The sequence below is a fragment of the Macrobrachium rosenbergii genome, chromosome 23 (assembly GCF_040412425.1).
Source record: "Macrobrachium rosenbergii isolate ZJJX-2024 chromosome 23, ASM4041242v1, whole genome shotgun sequence".
Taxonomy (NCBI): Eukaryota; Metazoa; Arthropoda; class Malacostraca; order Decapoda; family Palaemonidae; genus Macrobrachium; species Macrobrachium rosenbergii.
This window is the reverse complement of record NC_089763.1, coordinates 59,434,415-59,449,956: the sequence shown is the minus strand read 5'-3', so window position 1 is coordinate 59,449,956 and position 15,542 is coordinate 59,434,415. Positions and strand designations below refer to the sequence as shown.

Genomic DNA, 15,542 nt, shown 5'->3' with positions numbered 1-15,542 from the left:
AACCTTTCTCCACCGACCGCCTAACAATTTAGTCGGTTACTTCGTCGTCGCATGTAGTTACCGAGAACGAATATTCATGTTCAGGGCCGATTGTTATTAGACACCAAGTGGGCCAACTGATCATTAGTCACTTTTCTCTGTTCATATCTTTTTAGTGTTCTGCTGGGCATTAACTTATGTGAAATACTTATTTCTGTAAAATGAACGATGTTTATTTACCAAGAAGATGTATCAACAAAAACGATAATGAAAATAACACATATTACCCTTGGTGAAAATATTCTTTATTAGTAATCTTGTTACCTCGGCCTTCGAAAAGGGGAGGAGGTAATATTTTGGAAATATGTAACACTTAAACCTTTATCATTGTGGTCACGGATTCCAATAGTTTATTTTTACGGGTTTCGAGGGAGGACTGCGGTTTTTAGTTTTATATTTAATAATCTTGGCCTTTCAAAAACCCCTCGTAAAGAAATGCAAAAATAACAAATAAGTGGTAGGTCGCCAAGTGAAAGGAAAACTGAACACTTCCACTATATTAATCAACTAGAGATTTACACAACAGCAATGACTGAGTGAATTGGATAACGCATCACAATTATGAATACTGGCCACTTGCAAGTGGTGCCTTAAGCCAATTAGGTCATATTTCTATCAGCCCGGTATGGGCGGGTTTCTTCAGGCAAATGGGAACGCAGATGCACGGCTAGGCTGGTAACGGCACTGACAACACTCCTGGAATGAGACAGTTCCAGGTGAGACTAACAATGAGATTACACTCTCTCAATAATTGAATAAAAGCAAGAATAGGAGGGAGATCCTTTACTCTACTCACTTGCTAGTAAGGGGTACACACTGGCACTGATCAATACACTGCTACAAAGTCAAAGGAAAATGATTGAATTAAATTGTGAATTGTGAGAGAGAGATATTGAGTTAGAGAAAAAGTCACACTGGCTTAGAACTAAGCCCCGAATCAAGGGACGTGCTGTACTTTGCTTCCTTGCGATCCTTGGATAGAGGATTCTCCAGGTGAGGTAGGTATTAACTGTCCTGTGAAGACGTCTGGCTCAAAGTTTAAAGTGCTCCAAGTGTAGGAAATGAGTGCCTCCCTGGCTCAAGCAGACAAACTGACAACCTCTGTCGTCTTGCCATTTTTATGGCAGAAAATGTGCCAGAGACATGGCTTGTGGAGACGACCCGAGGCCGTACCTGCAGATTAATGAGAGAAGATCTTTTGCCAGTAATCTGAAAATACAAAGGGGTGTGAGTTAGGATTGGGATCAGCTAGGAGGGAACAGTGATTATCTTTTCCAGGTGTTTTCCCTGATGACTTGTTAAGTCCAACCCTTCGAAGGGGGCAGCAGAACACTCCCTAAAAATCTCCTGTCACTCCATATACTGTGGGTCTCCCTATCCTTCTAGTCAAATGGAAAATTTTCTGAATTATTAAGAACTAAGTGATACAGCAGAGTAAATTCATAAAAGGTTCCCCCTTTAAGCAGAAATTCCACTACCTTTTGAGCGTGAAGGTCTGCATTAGCAATCCGCTGGTATCAACTACTTTAATTATCTCCCCTTAATGGGTTCTTGCCCATGCAAGTGAGAATAGGCTAAAAGATATAACTCGAACTTATTCCCTGAGGAGGAGTGAGCTTACTAGCTAACTTAACTCAATATCCTTAACGCTAGCGAAAAGGGTGTCTGCGTTTAATTAAAGGTACTGTCTGTGGAATAAAATGAACTGGGAAGGCTAGTGACTCAAGGTCATAATAAATAGGTAACTGATAACTAGCTACATGCAGGGAATAAAGTAAATTGCCAAAAAATCATTTAATCTATGATATAATGTACATGGACATGAATAAGTTAGTAATACAAGTTTATTAGCATAAAATATTGAAATACACATGAGTTAGTTACTCTATGATACATGTTACACAAATATGATAAAATACAACATGACGTGATAAAGAATGCAACAAAATTGCAAAAATGTCTAGGACATGCTCTTCAGCTTAAAGAACAGACTTAGCAAAATACAAAATAAATTCTTTCAGCACAGTACAACAATACTGATTAAAGGTAGGAGACAACCCTGGACATCCTTTCTGGATCAGGGGCAAGGATTGCTCTATTAAAATGAGGCATTGTTACAACTATATAATATGAGTGCATGAGCTCAGTGGCTCTGATTCAATAAAAGAAATGCGATCCTAAGGCTATGTGTAATATATAAATGGCACTGTGCCAAGGCACCAGGGCCAGGAGAGCACTTATGCTCTGTCATTATTCAAGTTTCAGGTGCTTGACCTTCCTTTGATGCGGGTAGTCCTCCAGTTACTTCTCCTGGGAAGCGCTGGAATGGTAGTTACTTGGTGGAGCGGACTACGTTTCATCAAGGGAACAGTGAGCTTCATATCCATTAAATTTTCCTCAGGATCAACTGTGGAAATGAATACTGGCTTTACTGATGGCTCTGACTCTTCTAATTCGCCCTTAGGCTGGAATATCTCACAGGGAACCAGTGGGGCTGATTCCTGGGAAGGCCTAAGAGTGCCTTCAGGACCTAAGCGGGGAGAGTCACTGGAGGCTACGCTACCAGACAGAGCGGGCACTATGCTAGCCACTGCCTTGGCTGCTGTGACAACCTCGGCAGCAGTAGTGCCAACAATAGGGTCTGAAGTAGTGCCATCCACTTCAGCTGCTACAACAACCGGAGTAAGGGCGGTGCCATCTCTCTCTGCCAACTGCCGTTGCAGTTCCCGGATTTGGGCAACCAACTTGGCTCTTAGGAAACTGTCCACCAGAGTCTTGCCTTCTAAGGCCTCCTGAAGGGAGATTGAGGGCGTGCTCTGGCACTGTCACTAAGGCATTCTCAGGCACAGGAGTTGAATTTGGAAACGGCTCAACACCCATGACAGTTGGAGTACTTCCCTGATTAGAGCATTCAGTTAGCACTGGCACTATCTCAGTGGCAGGGCCGGAACAATCATCCACTCCCGACAGAGACTGAGAGGGAAATAGATCTCCTGAAGGGAGATTGGAAGAGGATTCTGGCTCTGGCTCTGTGGCAGGCTCAGGTCTTGGCACTGGCTCTTCGTCTGGCCAAAGCATACTGATCCAGCTGAAATCTGGTTGTTCCGGCTCTGGCACTGGGTTTTCATCAGGCCAATGCATACTGTCCCAGCTAAAAGCTATTTCATACGGCTATAGGGTAGGTGCAGAATTTGGCACTGTCCTAAGAGCAGCTCGTGGTCTTCGGGAAGGAAATCCACAACTTCAAAGGCACTAATTCTACTGTGTTGGTGTGTGGTCACCATTAAACGGACAACAGGGAGTGTCTTCCTGCGTCCACCTACATTTTCATACATTATGATTCTCATAGGGTGGAAGCGGACCTAGCCAGTACCTGTACTTCCCGTATGAGAGATATTGTGTCATGTGGTGTGGGGTCATGGCAGGTGAGGACCTGTCGACCTCTATCATATCCTCTGGGGGTTGCCACAATGATAGGCCCCTCAACTAGAGGTCCTCGCGTGGGGGCTACCCCCTTCAGATAGGTGCAAGGGGCGCCTGTCAAGCTAACCTTCCATCCACCCTTTTACACAAGCTCGTAAGTACTCTTCAGTATACCCTGCCCTCTGTGTCATCCGCATATTGATAGCGAGTGCCTCCTCATAGGTAGACATTTTGGCTGAGTTGCTAGAGGCTGAATATGGCAACTGCTCTAGATGATTTGTCATGGATGAGCTAGCAGTGCAAAAGTGGCTGTATTGAAAGGCATTGCCTCTAGGCACATGTAAATGAAAAATGAATAATGAGAAACCATGCAAGCAGTTGCACGAAGGGGAAGTGGCACTCTGAACTATGCAGAGTATATTGCAAACATAGTAATGAAGTGGGCCCCAATTACAATAGGACTAACACAATGCACAGGTCATAGCCTACAATGCAGAAGTGTGAGTATTTGGAACACAGGGCACAGGTCAGAGCTGACAAATGCAAGGGTATGACTACTCCAACACAAAGCACTAGTCGAAACCTACAAATGCAGAGGTATAATTAACTTAACACAATGCTTGGGTCAAAGCCTACCAATGTAAAGGTCTATTTATTTGAATTTGCTTAACTTGCCCATGGATATAGTGGTAACGGGAGCAGAGCTGTGATTATTTTACCGAAAATAAAATAGTACATATGTGTAAATCTGACATTCACCACAACACATCCCAGAAACTGGAAACAATTCCCACCTAGTGTCTACTTCGGTTGCAGAATAACATGTATGCGCTAACAAGATACCCTAGCTCACACTGATGTCTTGGCTATGGAGTAGCAGATCACAACACACTTATGGGTTTGAAATATGTTATAATTATGTGAATTTGTTTAACTTGCCCACAGACACAAAGGTAACACATGGAGCAAAGTTGGAGCACACAAAAAGTATAAAATTAGCACAATAAACGCATTAATAAGTACAGGCTATGAATAGGTTTGTAAAGTTTCCAAATTGAGTATATATAAGACTGGGAATTCCAGTGCAATACTACCTAGTACATGAAAAGGGTTTGTTTTATCCTAGCAATAATTACATTCACTTGTCCAAAGCATAGCAGAAACCAACACATCGCGGGGACATTAGAAATGATTACATTTGCTTGTCTAAAGGTTTTGAGGAAAGTCAATAGTCGCAGGGACAGTGACCTTTTATAAAAAAATAAACGTGATTCCAGAAATTAATAACTGACATGTAAAATTAATGTTTGCTAGTTCAAATGACTGGATTATTTTAAAATGGCAATGGTGGTATTTAATTAACTCATATACCAAGGTTAATTAAAATGGAATACAATGAACGATTGCCTTTTAAAAGAAAGGGTACTTTTCAAATTATGAAAAAACGACTACGCTCTTAAATCAGCAATAATAAATAAAATTGTAAGAATTATAAAATGATCTCCACAACAGTGATATCAAGCTTATGTAACATTAAATGGAAATTGCTTATGCGTGCAGTGACAGTGCAGTGAAGTGTCTGACAGTGATGTCAAGATGGCTGTCTTGCTTTGACAGGATCACGTGTGATTTGTGTAACAAACACGTGAACGCACTCGTTTTGGCTTTATTTTACGAGATACAAAGGAAAGACATGATTTTTCTCTGATGGAAGGACACATGGATATGCGTAGAAGTGAATTAATGCTTGCAAACACAAATAATTACTCTACTTAGACTAGGAATTTTAAAACACAAAGTTGAGATGACGGATTTTTGAGTGTTGGTGGGTGGATCTTACGTTAAGAGTGAAGGTGAGCGTTGCCTCACTACCAACGGATGGCAAGTAACACTGTCCAACACTCGAGAAATGTTTGCAGGTCGAAATTTCTGCGACGCCAACTTCAAACGCACGCGAATTAGTTTTGGCTGCAATCGGGATTCACATTAGAATTATTTCTGAACGAAATTTACGAGTTCCTAATCCCTAGTTTTAAATGTGGCATGTATTATTCACTGATTTACTATTTTCCTATTCACGAGTTCAAAATAAAATTTACCCTGATATATACCTTGCATTTTGCTTTCACCTTCCAATTTGAATTCATTTCCTAATCGTAACATCTGAATATACCATGCATTTATCACGAATTTGCTACATATGAAAGCATGATAAACATTTTAAAAAAACTCTGGCTCTAAAACCACGTTACCTTCCATGTCTGGTTTCAAGATTTGCCTTTTGAAGAATTATATCAGGTTTGAATCAATTGCTAAAATTGGGGGGGAGCGTGATTTATTTATGTTAAATCTAATCCAGTTAATTAACAATTGTGCTAACAAGATGACGCCACTTTTACGGGTTTCAAGGGGGACTGCAGTTTTTAGTTTTATAGTTAACAATCTTGGCCTTTCAAAAACCCCTAGTTAGCCGATAAACTAAAGAAATGCAAAAATAACAAATAAGTGGTAGGTCAGCAGGTGAAAGCGAATTTCTTAACAGTAATTTATTACTTACAAACACAACCTGGGAGAAATTACCAAGGAAAACTGAACACTTCCACTAATTTAATAAACTGGAGATTCACACAACAGCAATGATTGAGTGAATTGGATAACGCATCACAATTATGAATACTGGCCACTTGCAAGTGGTACCTTAAGCCAATTAGACAATATTTCTATTAGCCCGGTATGGGCGGGTTTCTTCAGGCAAACGGAAACACAGATGCACGGCTAGGCTGGTAACGGCACTGATAACACTCCAGGAATGAGACAGACCCAGGTAAGACTAACAATGAGATTACACTCTCTCAGTAATTGAATAAAAGCAAGAAATGGAGGGCGATCACTTACTCCACTCACTTGCTAGCATGGGGTACACAAAGTCAAAGGAAGAGGATTAAATTAAATTATGAATTGTGAGAGAGAGGTTTTGAGTTAGAGAAAAAGCTACAGTGACTTAGAACTAACCCCCAAATCACAGGGCGTACTGTACGTTGCTTCCTTGGGATGCTTGGATAGAGGATTCTCCAGGTGAGGTAGATCGTAACTATCTTGTGATGGTGTCTGACTCTAAGGTTAAAGTCCTACAAGTGTAGGAAATGAGTGCCTGCCTGGCACAAGGGCTCAATACTCAAACCGGCAGAGCCTTCGGCGGACTCAAGCAGACTAACTGATGACCTCTGTCGTCTTGCCCTTTTTATGGCAGAAAATGTGCATGTGGAGACGACCTGAGCGCGTACCTGCAGATTAACGAGAGAAGATCTTTTGCCAGTAATTTGAAAATACAAAGGGGTGTGAGATATGGTTGGACTCGGCTAGGATGGAAAAGTGGTTACCTTTCCCAGGTGTTTCCGCTGATGATTAATTAAGTCCAACCCTTGGAAGGGGACAACATAACACTCCCTAAAAATCTCCTGTCACTCCATATACTGTGGGTCTCCCTATCCCCCTAGTCAAATGGAGAAGTTTCTGAATTATTAAGAACCAGGCGATACAGTTTATAAATTAAATATATATATATATATATATATATATATATATATATATATATATATATATATATATATATATATATATTGTTATAAACTGGGGCTTGGTTGGGGAGAGAACTGGAACAATTTATTATGATATACTGCCAAAGAACCAAGGGGTCCCGAGTTTATAAACAAAAGAGAGTTATTTGAAACTCACTTTAGATTTTTCCTGGATTTACAAGTAAATGATTAAGGTCGCCATTTGAAATTAGACTCCTTTCACAATTAAAAGGGGTTTATTTACAGAGACTAGGCAAGTATGCAAGGAGACAAAACAGAATGCAAATTGTAACCAATGGGCAGGCTCATTAATTATATAAAGTGAGCAATAATGCCGTACTTGGCAAACAAGCAATTTCAATATGTAGGGGCCAGGGTACAATTATCCCCATTGTAACGATAACTCTGTTACATTAAATCATCTATGTTGGTTAGTCTTCAAAGGGAAGAACTCCAGGGTAATAGATTCGATTTGTGTAAATAATTTCTGGGGGACCAGCAATGGAATCTTGCAATCAGGCTGCGACCAGGAATGGTTGCGAAATTTGGATGGCAGTCAAAATTAGCAGACAAAGATTGGCAACTGAGCAGATGATGTCTCCCCTGTAAGAGAAGTTGAGTTAACACCACATGAAAGAGAAATGAAATCTCCCTGTAAAAGTATTACACAAATGCATGTTTAAATTCTAAACATTACATAGCCCAGATGATAATTATATGAAATCACGTAATCACAGTCTTGGAATCGTAGTGGATTGGGCTCGGAAACAATGAACATGCGTTGCCAACACACAAAAGGGGAAACTTCAACACTTGTATCACTTAGACTAATTTGCCCTTAATTTGCACTGGGGAAGGGATAATTGGATATTTATCACTGGATCTTTTTACTGGATTTCAAGGCATGTTACAGGGTGATTTATGGGATGCCAAAGCAGGACAACTTAACAAAGAGAAATGCTTTGTGGAGAAAGGAATTGAAGTTTAAAGGAATGGAAAAGCAAAATCAAGGGATTTTAGGGTGAGGGAAAGGGCTGGCGTACTGACTACTTGCAATCCATGAACCTGTTTGACAGTTGTTGGCGCCAAACAATTGATTTGGCCATTCGTCGAAGGTAGTTTCACCCAGCGTAGAATGGAAAGGGACGCAGGTGTGCGTCCCTGACAGGATACAGGAGGTCTCTGACTGGCTTCTCTGAGATGGCGAGTAGCGTGGGCTGTTTGTCGAAATTTAGGCCGATCGGGCCTGCAAAAGTCATACAGCCAGCAAAAAAGCAGAGGGAAAGGATCCTTAAAGATTAAGTACTTAGAGGTTAAGGGCCTACCTGGCGGCTAGCCCCACTATACCTATTAAGCTTCCCATACCTATCTGCTCCCACACCACGTGATGGGGGTGAAAAGGGGGTCCCCATTGTTTCCCCAGATCAGGCAATTGGGGGAAGTGATCCCTTACATTGGTACAAACTGGTGCGAACTACTATTCTCTGGTTCAAAATACTCTCACTGCTACGTCGCCTGCCCTACTTCCCTGCCCTGATCGTCAAGTGAACAGAGAAACTGCATTTCAAAATTAATGATGCACTGGCGTCTAAATGAGGGAGGGATAAATCCTTGACAATATATATATATATATATATATATATATATATATATATATATATATATATATATATATATATATATATATATATATATATATATATATATATATATACATATATTGTAAATGGGTGAGTGTGTGTTTATGTATAAATATATGTATGTGTTCACGAAAAGCACTTGATGCTTACACGGATTTATGTAACGGACGAAATTGCATGTAAATTATATTCCTTTCGTATGTTCCCAGCTGTTGTTTCGGCAGAGAGTGAAACATTTCTTTATGATTGTCATTTTGTTCTGCCACTAATATACATACATGTTTGCAAGAGAAAAGTTGTTTTCATGTCATGGTTCCGATATCTGAGTTAACGCCTTGTAACACTTACTGTAGACTTAAATTCTTTCCAGTTACACGGGATTTGTCCCAAATTAGTTAAAGCATGCTAAATGATAAGTTAAGTATGTCAGTGTGTGTGTGAGAGAGAGGGAGAGAGTGTGAGAGAGAGAGAGAGATTACTTATCCGTTAGAGAGAGAGAGAGAGAGAGAGAGAGAGAGAGAGAGAGAGAGAATATTTTAATGAAAAGTAATAGTCTGGAATACTTTTTGCTAAGCAAGCGTGTCTTTGACTGGCCTTCGAGCTGTAGTCGATCGAAGCAAATCTTTTGACGGGTTCTTCCAACCCCTTTGCTATCCGTGTGGTGGAATTCCCTTCCAGCTTTCATTATAAAGGAGTCAGGAATAAGCGACATTTATATTTCCACTATCCTGCGTCCAATTACAATAGAACGTTAGTGCAACTTCAATGGTGGGTGGCCAACTCTCTCTCTCTCTCTCTCTCTCTCTCTCTCTCTCTCTCTCTCTCTCTCTCTCTCTCTCTCTCATATCGAAGCTTTAGCCTACCCATCCTCGCTATCTTGTCCTAAATTCGCTCCCTTTCTCCTTTCCAGCATGTAATATTATCCTTTATCATTTTCAAAATTTGTCTATTTTATATTGCTTATTACTTATTTTCCTACTGTAATCCACGTCTTCAATCCCCGTCCCCTACACACAGTTTGGTTTTACCTTCTCCTTATTTAATGTTTCTCTGATTTTTTATTTATTCACTTCTGTTTGATATTTGCCAGTGCGTGCGCAGGCATGTTTGTGAATGTACTATGTAACTGTCGTTTTGAGGTTGTTGGAAACTAATGTAATTAATGAAAAATTTTTTTTTTTTTTTTGTTTTTTTTTTGCGAAGCGTTCTTATCTCTCTTATTGTCATCGTATTTGAGGTTTCCGTGTGAGTTTTTATCTCTTGGGCTTTTTTTAAAGAAGGTTTAATTGAACATTTCACTTGCGTCAGCCCTTGAAAACGAGGTCTGTTGTTTAGGTGCTGTAAATTTTTACTTCGTCTCTCTTGTTTCTTCCTGTTAGGTGAGTGAGTGCTCTCATGTTTGGGTGCTTCAGTTTTGTCACCTTTTTCAAAGGGATTGAGACTTAATTCTTAAGGCAATTCGTTTCATCGACAAGCCCTTGCACTTCATTTCTCGATCCTCCTCCTATTAACTGCAAGGTGGGTTCTTATATCGCAAAGAAAACAGTGTTCATTTTGCTTTGTTGGAACGGTCCAGTCTCAATTCGTAGGCTGATGAAATTCTCTCTCTCTCTCTCTCTCTCTCTCTCTCTCTCTCTCTCTCTTCTCTCTTTCTCTCTCTCTCTTATTATTATTATTATTAGGAACCTCACGATCGAAAAATATTTGTCAGAATCTTCCGGCGAAAAACTTTTGTTGTGTCGTCTGTCTCTCAAGTTGTTTGCTGTTAGCTAATTTCAAGAGTCGCAAATCAAGTTTTAAAAGTTTGTGGTAGAGAGAGAGAGAGAGAGAGAGAGAGAGAGAGAGAGAGAGAGAGAGAGAGAGAGAGAGAGAGTTCGTAGCACAAGTTATAGCTGCTGGGATTTCCCTACAGAAAGTTGTAACTGTTGAACCTTTTCTGTAGCTAATACGTCAATTTTACGAGCTCGGAAACTTAGAGACATTCTTATAACTAGTCTCCCTTTGTTTTTCTGCCACTTAAATTAGAATCGAAGATTTAAGTCTTGAGAATACTCCCTTCTCTCTCTCTCTCTCTCTCTCTCTCTCTCTCTCTCTCTCTCTCTCTCTCTCTCTCTCTCCACAAGAAATTTGGATTAATAGTGAAGGACGAGTCACTATAATGGAGAGATTTCAATGAAATCCTGAAATTTATTTTTTTTTAATAAGTCATCCTTTCATGTTGAGGAAAAACTGTTATTAATGTATCTGACTTTTGACGAAGGTTTTGGTTTGCTTGTTTACGTGTGTATTTTGTTTTTAAACAATTATGCTCTCTATTTCTCTCTCTAGTTCCTTTGGTGCTTTCCTTTATTGTTTCTCCTATTTATATGTTATGCCCCCCTTCCTTTGTGAACAATACTGACATAAACTGATTTACAGGGGATACTTTAAACTGGATATTCAACTCGTCGTTAAGCAAACAGAGGGAAAGACAAACGGACAGACACAGACAGACCGTCAGACAGTGAAAGTGAGAGTAAAAGAGGTAACCCACATGTCAAGTTCGTTAACATTAACTGATTGCGTAATTTTCCAGATGGATGCCTTGTTGTATTGGAGAGGAGATATTTCATGCTGCAGTTTTTTATTGTTATTCGAAAGTCTCATATATATATATATATATATATATATATATATATATATATATATATATATATATATATATATATATATATATATATATATATATATATATATATACATACATATATGCATTGATATACATATATATATATATATATATATATATATATATATATATATATATATATATACAGTATATATGCATATATATACTGTATATATATACATATAATATATATATATATATAATATATATATATATATATATGTATGTATATATATGCAAATATATATATACGTATAATGTTTGTCATAAGGCTTTTCATCATCACCATTGACTCAAACTAATCCCGGTGGACTCGCTTTAACGCTGTGCGATGCCGAGGGCCTCTGAAATTCCGTCATTCATGTCTTTCCAGAGCTTTCACCTCTACAAAATATATTTACTATATATCTCCAGCCGCCGGTCACACTTCCGTCTTAAGGTTATTCCTTAAAAGCATATATACACAAACAAATGTGATTTTCAACCTTGAAGAATTTACTTAAACACATTTAGACCCACAAAATATATATATATATATATATATATATATATATATATATATATATATATATATATATATATATATGTGTGTGTGTATATATATGTATATATATATATATATATATATATATATATATATATATATATATATATATATATATATATATATATATATACATACATATGTAGAGAGATAGAGAGCTGTATAGTTACATAGCAATTTGGATGTTTTGTTTCATCTATGGTTTGTCAAATAACCAATGAATCTTTCTGAGAGAAAGTAGTAGATGAGATTTTGTTTATTATCATTACTACTGGGCTTTTAATCCTGACCTGCACTGCAGAGCGAGAGTGACCAACAGAATGCAACTTTAGTTTAGAGATCGACTCCTAATTAAACGTTGGCTGCTTCACCCACCACTACCTTTCTTATGTCTCCCTGCCTGATTTGGAGGTGAAGTTGAATTCGTTGTTCCATCTGCGATTTGTCTGCTTTAGACATAAGAGCATAATGCGGAATGTGAAAAGCCCTTCAACGTCTACGTGTGCAGGTATACACACATTTATTTAGGTGCTTGATTCTAATTAGCGACAGGTCCTACTTCGGATACCGGGAAAGCCGATCCATCTGTGGGGCGCATTTTAAAACTCGTTCTTTCGTTATTGACTCTGAAGTAAGCTATTTTGTTGGTAGTTAATTGAATGTAGTTGGTTGTAGTCAAGGTGGAGCGGGTCATAGAGCTATCAATATCCTTGCTGAGTGTGAAAATAAAACCTTTATGAACTACCCCTTCCTAGCCGAAAAGAAATGGAGTGATTTGAGGAGTCAGTGAAAGGTCAGTCGGTGGATGTCGGTGCAAAGTTCCAGGGTAAGAAGATGGGTCGTGAATGGAATGAGCGGTGTTTGATGTTGGTCGAAGATGTAGTACTGATTTGGGATAGTGAAGAGAAACTACAGCAATTAGTGAAACAGTTTGGAAGCGTTTTTATATGGAGATACCTCATTATCACTGCAGGTAAGGGTTTCCTTAACTCTTGTAAATGGCTTGCTGAAAGACAGAAAAGGGGAAAGTTATCTGTGGCGGTTTTGCTTTGAAGATATTAATTTTATGACCTTGAAATGGAAAAGGGAAAACGAGAGACTTTTTGTCCAGTCAGCGAGACTGCTGCATCCCTTTTAATCTCATGCACGTGGCCGTTATTCAGCCATGGATGTCACCAGCTCTGTTTTTCTACGATGATTAATTTTTGATACGTAAGATAGAACATCGCAACATGAATATATATACATATATATATATATATATATATATATATATATATATATATATATATATATATATATATATATATATATATATATATATATATATATATCTATATATATATATATATATATATATATATATATATATATATATATATATATATGTATATGTATATATATACATACATGAATGTATATGTGTGTATGTGCGTGTATTTATGTGTGCGCGCTCCAATAGAGGAAGCTCCAATGACAAAAGAAATAGTATCCTATACCTTAACAATCCAGGGACGTCGGATAAGAACTGGGTGTCATTCTGAGGCCTCCTTGTTGTGATTGGGGAGGAAAAAATGGCAGTCAGGACAGAAGGAAGAGCTAGTTGGGAAAGAGTATGAACGCTATTAGAGAGCGCAATCAAAGGAGCTGCTGGTGCTTCACTGTCAATTTCACATATCCAGATAATTTCAAATGGATTAGTTAACTCTCTCTCTCTCACTCTCTCTCTCTCTCTCTCTCTTCTCTCTCTTAGTGTGCTTTCCTCGTTTCCTTGACGGTGATTAGTACGTGTTTCGTTTACTTCGTATTTCTCTTACTGGAATAGAAAATATGGTATAGAATAGAAATTAATTTAATCTTTAATAAATTTTAACCTGATGCTATATATGAGAAATGAAGTGCTCATGATTGCTAGGTTCGTGTATCGCTGCCGGTACCCACTTTCCCTAAACCAGTCCATTCACACATCACTAATTTTATACCAGCATCTGTTGTGATCAGGGACCCGCAACCTCTTCTCCACCTGGGGATATACATATATATATATATATATATATATATATATATATATATATATATATATATATATATATATATATATATATATATATATATATATATATATACACATGTGTGTGTGTTTGTGTATGTGTATGTGGCTGAATGTTTAGAGTCACTGTTGCCCAGGTAGACCCATAAAATATATATATATATATATATATATATATATATATATATATATATATATATATATATATATATATATATATATATATATATATATATATATATATATATATATATAGTTACTATTGATAACATTACCCTTGTAGAAACAGAACCGGTCGTTGTACTCCACATTACTCATCAAATTCACACTATCATTATATGATATGAAGTGAAGACAACTTTACCATTAGAGGCAAACATCCTGTCAAGAATTGGAACAAAAATGCATCCGCAACCTCACTTTTCTTCTAGTGACTGAATCAGAAGCCTCCATACTTTCATATGATAAAACAGAGAGGTAACTGTTCCAGGCACCATGATATAAATGGTGAATGGAGGAGTTAACTTGAGGATATTTTGCACAAGATAGACTGTGAGCGGGACCATTTATGTTAGTCCAACTTCGCAAAGAGCTTCACGGCAGTACAGTAAATGTAACCACACCCAGAATAGCTACTTTTTGTCATGGGTTTCGGCTTAGTTGTCCGTTCCAACCATTTGGCCAGTGCAGAAGGGGGTCGGATTTTGCTTTTCGTTTTGTCCGCTTCATTCGCCAGTTGTGTGCATACTTTGAGGAGTGCTTCCTCGAGGTTTTTTTGGGTAAGGATGTAACTGTTGCCACTAAAAGACGTTATTTGTGACTGAAAATTCTAAATTCAGGATTTTACGAAAAGGTGAAAAATGAATTAGGAACATTTGAATGACTGAATGAGCACAAAAGGGAAAAAAAGGGTTAAAAAACAGCAAAGAGAGATTATTAAATGCAAGGTCCATGTTTTAGTGACCGATACACGATATACTCGTCTTTTAGCGCTCATCAATGCTGTCCTGGAGGAAGGTCATAAAATCAGAAAATCTTTGCTAGAATATGAAACCAAAATAAATAAAAATCATAAACGATTGACTCTTCGATCAAAAAAAACACCACCCAGCTGGAAGTTCACACCCTAACGTCAGTTTTAAAAATTACTGTAATCTTTTGTTTTCTCGTGCCATAAGGTTCAATTACATAATTATGAGATTAAAAGGCTCACTGGAGATATTTTTTCCCAACAATTTTTATATATATATATATATATATATATATATATATATATATATATATATATATATATATATATATATATATATATATATCTGTGATGAGATGAAAGGACAGGTCTAGTTTAAAAATTAAAACAAAAATTTTAATTAATAAGAATTAAACTCGCTTCCTCCCGAAAAGCTTATTAGAATAATAAATATTATTCTTCAATTTCAGGCTGTAAAGTTTAGTCTGCGATGAAAGGAGACCCTATTCATCTCTTAAGGGTTTGGAGAACTTCTTCAGGTCTTCGCCCCTTCTAACTTATTCTGAAACTGGTTGGGGTAATGTTTCAGTCTTCAGTTCTGCGCCAGTCCGTTACAGCACAGGTTGACTG

At 37.9% G+C, this 15,542-nt stretch overlaps 1 long non-coding RNA gene across 4 annotated transcripts in view; it reads left to right on the top strand.

Moving 5' to 3' along the window:
* LOC136851642 (uncharacterized) overlaps positions 1 to 15,542 on the top strand; it is a 318,637-nt gene that overhangs the window by 259,025 nt on the left and 44,070 nt on the right. For all 4 annotated transcript variants that reach the window (XR_010856938.1, XR_010856939.1, XR_010856936.1 and 1 more), the window contains exon 6: positions 15,383 to 15,542. This exon is cut by the window's right edge and continues 50 nt beyond it. This is a non-coding gene — a long non-coding RNA (uncharacterized lncRNA). The remainder of the gene's footprint in view (positions 1 to 15,382) is intronic.